The 7,806-nt window shown below is 43.0% G+C and overlaps 1 non-coding gene across 1 annotated transcript; it reads left to right on the forward strand.

Moving 5' to 3' along the window:
• Positions 1–6,697: 6,697 nt before the first annotated feature.
• LOC140265959 (U5 spliceosomal RNA) lies at positions 6,698–6,811 on the forward strand. The gene has a single exon (XR_011906638.1). It is a non-coding gene; the product is annotated as a U5 spliceosomal RNA (small nuclear RNA).
• Positions 6,812–7,806: the final 995 nt, after the last annotated feature.

Consider the following 7,806-nt stretch of genomic DNA (forward strand, 5'->3'; position numbering starts at 1 on the left):
CAGTCGAACAGCTCTGCTCCCGCTTTTGATTATGTTTGGTTAGATATTCGAACCTTTTCTTAACTGCTTTTTTACAAACTTTGGTCGGACGTTCACACCTTCTTGCAGCCGAACACCTACGCTTCCGGTTTTGATAGTGTATATTCGGGCATACGAACCTTTTCTTACCCGCTTTTTACAAACCATGGTCTGACTTTCACACCTTCTCTTAGCTGAACAACTCCGCTCCCTCTTTTGATTGTGTACAGTCGGGTATTTTAACCTTTTCTTACCCGCTTTTTACCAACTATGATTGGACATTCACACCGTCTTACAGCGGAACACCTCCGCTCCCTCTTTTGATGGTGTATGTTCGGGCATTTGAACCTTTTCTTACCCGCTTTTTACAAACCAGGGTCGGACTTTCACACCTTTTAGTAGCCGAACAACTCCGCTCCCGCTATTGATTGTGTACAGTCGGGTATTTTAACCTTTTCTTACCCGCTTTTTACCAACTATGGTCGGACATTCACACCGTCTTACAGCGGAACACCTCCTCTCCCGCTTATGATCATGTACGGTTTGATATTTGAAAATTTACTTTCTTGTTTTAAAGCAATTATTGATGGACATTCAAACCTTTTTGATGGTGTATAGTCGGGCTTTCGAGCCTTTTCTTCCCGGTTTTTACAAACCATGGTCGGACTTTCACACCTTCTTGTAGCCGAACAACTCCGCTCCCGCTATTGATTGTGTACAGTCGGGTATTTTAACCTTTTCTTACCCGCTTTTTACCAACTATGGTCGGACATTCACAAACGTCTTACAGCGGAACACCTCTGCTCCCGTTTTTGATGGTGTATAGTCGGGCTTTCGAACCTTTTCTTACCCGCTTTTTACAAACTATGGTGGGACATTCAAACCTTCTTGTATCCGAAAACCTCCGCTCTCTCTTTTGATCATACATTGTTGGGCATTCGCACCTTTTCTTACCCGCTTTTTACAAACCATGGTCGGACTTTCACACCTTCTTGTAGCCGAACACATCCGCTCCCGCTATTGATTGTTTACAGTCGGGTATTTTAACCTTTTCTTACCCGCTTTTTACCAACTATGGTCGGACATTCACACCTTCGTACAGCGGAACACCTCCGCTCTCTCTTTTGATCATACATTCTCGGGCATTCGTACCTTTTCTTACCCGCTTTTTACAAACCATGGTCGGACTTTCACACCTTCTTGTAGCCGAACACATCCGCTCCCGCTATTGATTGTGTACAGTCGGGTATTTTAACCTTTTCTTACCCACTTTTTACCAACTATGGTCGGCCATTCACAGCTTCCTCTCCACCATACTTGTATGGTGGGATATTCACACCCACCTGCATCCGAAGACCTCCGCCCCCACTTTTGTTGATATTTAGTCGGTCATTCGCACCTTACCCGCTTTTGGCAAACTATGGCCTTCTTGCAGCCAAACACCTCTGATCTCGCTTTTGATGATGTAAGGTTGGGCATTCAGACCTTGCTTCACCTGCTTTTCACCAAATATAGTCGGACATTCACACCCACTTGCATCCGAAGACCTCCGCCCCAAATTTTGTTGATATTTAGTCGGACATTCGCACCTTACCCGCTTTTGGCAAACTATGGCCTTCTTGCAGCCAAACACCTCTGATCTCGCTTTTGATGATGTAAGGTTGGGCATTCAGACCTTGCTTCACCTGCTTTTCACCAAATATAGTCGGACATTCACACCTTCTTGCAGCCGAACACTTTCGCTCCACCTTTTAGTGTTCTATCACACCTTTTTTTCACTGCATTTTATACATTATGGTTGGAAATTTTCAACCACTCTCATCCGAAGACCTCTCCTCCCGCTTTTGTTAATATATTTGAACTTTAGTCGGACATTCAAACCTTCTTGCAGCTGAACCACCTCCGCTCCCTGTTTTGATCATATATGGTCTGGCAATACTACCTTTTCTTACCCGTTTGTGAGTAATTATGGCTGGACATTCACACCTACTTGCAGCCGAACACAACCTCTCTCGCTTTTGATGATGTATGGACCGGCATTCTTACCTTTTCTAACACATTTTTCAGCAATTATGGTCGGAGATTCACACCTACTCACAGCCGAACAACTCCGCTCCCGCATTTGATGGTGTATAGTCGGGCATTCTCACCCTTTCTCATCAGCTTTTTGCAAATTATGATCTGACATGCACACCTACTTGCAGTCGAACAGCTCTGCTCCCGCTTTTGATTATGTATGGTTGGATATTCGAACCTTTTCTTAACTGCTTTTTACAAACTTTGGTTGGACGTTCACACCTTCTTGTAGCCGAACACATGCACTCCTGCTTTTGATGATGTATGGTTGGGCATTCGCACCTTTTTTTTACACATTTTTCAGGTATTATGGGTGGACATTCACACCTTCTTGCAGCTGAACACCTCCTCTCCTACTTATGATCATGTGTGGTTTGATTTTCGAAAATTTTCTTTCATGTTTTCTAGCAATTATGGCTGGACATTCACACCTACTTGCAGCCGAACACAACTTTTCCCGCTTTTGATGATGTATGGTCCGGCATTCTAGTCTTTTCTAACACATTTTTCAGCAATTATGGTTTGACATTCACACCTACTCACAGCCGATCACTTCCGCTCCCGCATTTGATGGTGTATAGTCGGGCATTCTCACCCTTTCTCATCAGCTTTTTGCAAATTATGGTCTGAAATTCACACCTACTTGCAGTCGAACAGCTCTGCTCCCGCTTTTGATTATGTATGGTTGGATATTCGAACCTTTTCTTAACTGCTTTTTACAAACTTTGGTTGGACGTTCACACCTTCTTGTAGCCGAACACATGCACTCCTGCTTTTGATGATGTATGGTTGGGCATTCGCACCTTTTTTTTACCCATTTTTCAGGTATTATGGGTGGACATTCACACCTTCTTGCAGCTGAACACCTCCTCTCCTACTTATGATCATGTGTGGTTTGATTTTCGAAAATTTTCTTTCATGTTTTCTAGCAATTATTGATGGACATTTAGACCTTCTTGCAGCTGAACACCACCTCTCCCCATTTTGATGATGTATGGACCGGCATTTTTACCTTTTCTAACACATTTTTCAGCAATTATGGTTGGAGATTCACACCTACTCACAGCCGAACAACTCCGCTACCGCATTTGATGGTGTATAGTCGGGCATTCTCACCCTTTCTCATCAGCTTTTTGCAAATTATGATCTGACATTCACACCTACTTCCAGTCGAACAGCTCTGCTCCTGCTTTTGATTATGTTTGGTTAGATATTCGAAACTTTTCTTAACTGCTTTTGACAAACTTTGGTCGGACCTTCACAATATCTTGCAGCCGAACACCTCCGCTTCCGCTTTTGATGGTGTATATTCGGGCATACAAACCTTTTCTTACCCGCTTTTTACAAACCAAGGTCGGACTTTCACACCTTCTCTTAGCTGAACAACTCCGCTCCCTCTTTTGATTGTGTACAGTCGGGTAATTTAACCTTTTCTTACCCGCTTTTTACCATCTATGGTCGGACATTCACACCGTCTTACAGCGGAACACCTCCGCTCCCTCTTTTGATGATGTATGGTTAGGCATTCGCACCTTTTCTTACCCATTTTTCAGTAATTATGGGTAGACATTCACACCTTCTTGCAGCTGAACACCTCCTCTCCCGCTTATGATCATGTGCAGTTTGATATTCGAAAATTTTCTTTCATGTTTTCTAGCAATTATTGATGGACATTCAGACCGTCTTGCAGCTGAACACCTCCGCTCCCACTTTTGATGGTGTATAGTCGGGCTTTCGAGCCTTTTCTTCCCCGGTTTTTACAAATTATGGTTGGACATTCAGACCTTCTTGCAGCCGAAAACCTCCACTCCCTCTTTTGATCATACATTGTCGGGCATTCGCACCTTTTCTTACCCGCTTTTTACAAACCATGGTCGGACTTTCACACCTTTTAGTAGCCGAACAACTCCGCTCCCGCTATTGATTGTGTACAGTCGGGTATTTTAACCTTTTCTTACCCGCTTTTTACCAACTATGGTTGGACATTCACACCTTCTTACAGCAGAACACCTCCGCTCCCTGTTTTGATTATGTATGGTTTGACATTCGCACCTTCTCTCACCCGCCTTTTACTATGGTCGGCCATTCACAGCTTCCTCTCCACCACACTTGTATGGTGGGATATTCACACCCACTTGCATCCGAAGACCTCCGCCCCCACTTTTGTTGATATTTAGTCGGTCATTCGCACCTTACCCGCTTTTTGGCAAACTATGGCCTTCTTGCAGCCAAACACCTCTGATCTCGCTTTTGATGATGTAAGGTTGGGCATTCAGACCTTGCTTCACCTGCTTTTCACCAAATATAGTCGGACATTCACACCTTCTTGCAGCCGAACACTTCCGCTTTTAGTGTTCTATGAGGCATTCACATATTTTTTTTCACCGTATTTTATAGATTATGGTTGGAAATTCTCACCCACTCTCATCCGAAGACCTCTCCTCCCGCTTTTGTTAATATATAGTCGGGCATTCGAACCTTTTCTTACCCGCTTTTTACAAATTATGGTCGAACATTCACACCTACTTGCAGCTGAATACTTCCGCTCCACCTTTTAGGTATGTATGGTTGGCATTTGCACCTCTTTTTATACTGATTGCTGAAGATTAAGTTGTTCTTTCTCAAACTACAATTTTTTTTTAATTGTTGAAACTTGATTTGAAGTGGATAAATAAGGAGGACAAAGTTTTAAGTCAGGCTGATAGAAGGAATTAATTTTATAGCAAAATCTGTATTTCGTCATATGTCGAGAGATTCTTATTGCTGAAGAAGTTCTTTCTCATTCTACAAAGTACAACGTTGTTTATCGTTGAAACTTGATTAGACATGAATAAATATGAAGGACAAAGCAGTCTTAACTTGGTTTGAGTTAATGAATTCGTTTTATAGGAGAATCCGAATTCGTGCATAACTCATAAAATAGAGCTTATTTTCGGATTCCTGAAGAATGAGTCTGGTTCTTTCTCATAATACAAAGTTTGTTGTTTATTGTTGAAACTTCATCAGAAGTGAAGAAATAAATGAATGCCTATCAACAAATGTGGGATCTAAACCCTAGTGCTTCCTCTAAAATAATTTCCTTTCTCAATTTAGAAATGTGTGTGTGTAAGTCACAACACCCGTGACACCAAAACGGCTTTCTTTTCTCTACACTCTGCACTATGAGCACACACACCAAATCAGAAAGGCTTTTTTCTCTCTTTTCTACATTATGGACTGTGGGGACACAAAACCGCTCTCTCTCTTTTTTTTTTTTTTATCGTGTGCCAGGGCGTTGTCTCACGTATTAGATTATGCTTAAGATACGAATGGGTTTATCAGTCACATCAGAATCCATACATACTGATCCTCCCGTAATAAAATGGTCGGATCTTATCAAACACACTTTGTTTCTTGTGACAATCAAGTCAGCGAAACAGCGTATACACGTCAAGACACTGAATCAAGTTTGCCACAAGAACTCATAAGTTTGGCAGTATTGCTCTGCCGTCAGCAATCATACACCCATTTTATTTTCGTGAGACATGTGCAAGCACCTGTTCATCTACTGTTCTATCACTATGAATTAGTGATCTATTATCAATAAGGATACTTCTACAACTACTATCAAAGTATGTCCGGACTTCTTATGTTGTCAGTTGCTATATATGAATAAGTGGGTAGCTACTGACAAGCATTAAGCATGTCACACAGCCCAAACATATAACATTTCAGGACACACCACACAGTTAACAACCACAGTGAAGCGTGTCAAAGCCCAAACATGTAACATTCAACAGGACACTTACACAACACATTCAAATCAAACAGTCAGACAACATACAAGAACATATACCCCAGCCGGCATTGCTCCCTGCCTATTTTCGTACAGCACACTATGTGTGCGCACACCTTTATTCACAAACTCTTCAACTTATACTCTTTTACCGAAGCTGCTACAGCTCGATTGGCCGAATACCCTTTGATCCTATTTCGGTGAATTTGACATCTGCCTTACATATAACAGATTAGCGGTTTAGCAGTTTTAATTTAGTTTGAGTGAAGGAATTCATTTTATAGCAAAATCCGAAATCGTGAAGAACTCATGAAAGTAAGCTTATTCTCGGATTCCTGAAACTTTAGATTTGCTCTTTCTTTTACTGCAAAGTACAACGTTGTTTTTTTTGTTTAAATCTTTCTAGACATGGTAAATATTAAGGACAAAACAGTTTTCCCATAGTTTGAGTGAAGGAATTCATTTTATAGATAAAATCCCAAGAGTCTGCTGAGAAAAGAGAGTGAATGCGAAGTAGACTTTAACACGGCTATGGGAGCGAGCCGAGTGTGGGCTAACCGGGAGAATTGCTTGAAAGAAACGCGACACCGAATGAGCGATCAGAACAAAGCCTCAATACGGGATTCTCGTGGTGTTTTTGTTGCTGCCTTGTCTTTTGCACAGAGTAAAAGACAAGGCAGCCATCGAATAGGGCCCGATTGTTCCTAGTTGGTCAGCCGAGGAGCAAGGGGGGGGGGGGAGCAAGCGTCTCAACCAAGCAAAGCTCACCATGGGGAAGGTGGCTATGCCAACTAGCCTGATGCCCTGCTCCCGCAGTGACGAATAATCGTACTCTGGTTTCTCTTCATAACGTACAAGTCTTTCGCCTTTTACTAAAGATTTCTGTGGAGAGCAGCACTAATGAGTTGTTTCTATTTTTGGCAGGCTTTACCTTTGCGGGTGAAGCCCTTTCTGTCTGTGCAAAAGAAATCTTGTTACTGTGCAGAGTGACTTCTCTGAGTAGAGTCGCCTTACTTGTTGCGACTGTGCCGATGTTCGAAGCTGGAGTGCAAAGTTGTTGCTTGAATGGTGCTTGCTGGAGCGTGCGGGAGTGCAAAGTTATACCATTTAAAAGGGCTGAAGAGTGCTCAGTGTAGCGGGTGGGCGACACTCTGGCCACCTTGAAAACCGAGGTTACATCCACTACCAGGGGCAGCCCAAGTTCTGCCGCAAGTGTGGTGAGCATGGGCACCTGGTTGAGGCTTGTACCAAGGTGTTATGTGGGAAGAGCAGAGAAATTGGGCAAACTTTTGGAGAGTGTCCAAATGGCAGGAAATGTAATCTCTGTGGAGAATTAAATCACCTCTTCAGAGATTGCCCTAAATCTTTTGCCAACAAATTAAAGACGGTAAAGCCACAGTCAAGCCAACAAAGAGAAGGACCAAAGGTGGCAGTTGGTGAACAAAGTGAAGAGGTTGACCCAATAAATTCAAACTTCCCGCCAAAAGCTTGGATTGAAAGTGAGGAGCAAAAAGGGGAGGGGCCTGTAGAGGCCTCACCACTCAGTGTTGAAGTCTGTGAGAATTCACAGGCAGAGGGTGGAGCTACGCTAAATGAGGAGGAAGAGCAGACAGGTGAGTCTAGTGAAGATACTCACCTCCCCGAAGGTCAACAGCCGAAGAGGACGGCATCTGAGCCTCTGATTCCCCAGTGGTATCAGAGAAGAGGGGAAGGGTTAGGTCCCTTTCAGACAGTTCTTCAGTGGAAGAACCAAGAGTCTTCCCCTCCGACTCACCAAATGAGGTCTCCTTTTTAACTTCAGCTCTGCAATCAACCCCCAGGGACTCAAAGTTAAATGCAACATTGCATCAGAGGCCAACACCGAGAGTCCGAAAAGGAAATATAGATCACCCTACTCACTTTTCACCTAAAGAAATGAAGGAAGAGCTAGTTTCCCA

This window comes from Leuresthes tenuis, unplaced genomic scaffold (assembly GCF_036924035.1).
Source record: "Leuresthes tenuis unplaced genomic scaffold, fLeuTen1.0.hap1 SCAF_12, whole genome shotgun sequence".
Classification (NCBI taxonomy): Eukaryota; Metazoa; Chordata; class Actinopteri; order Atheriniformes; family Atherinopsidae; genus Leuresthes; species Leuresthes tenuis.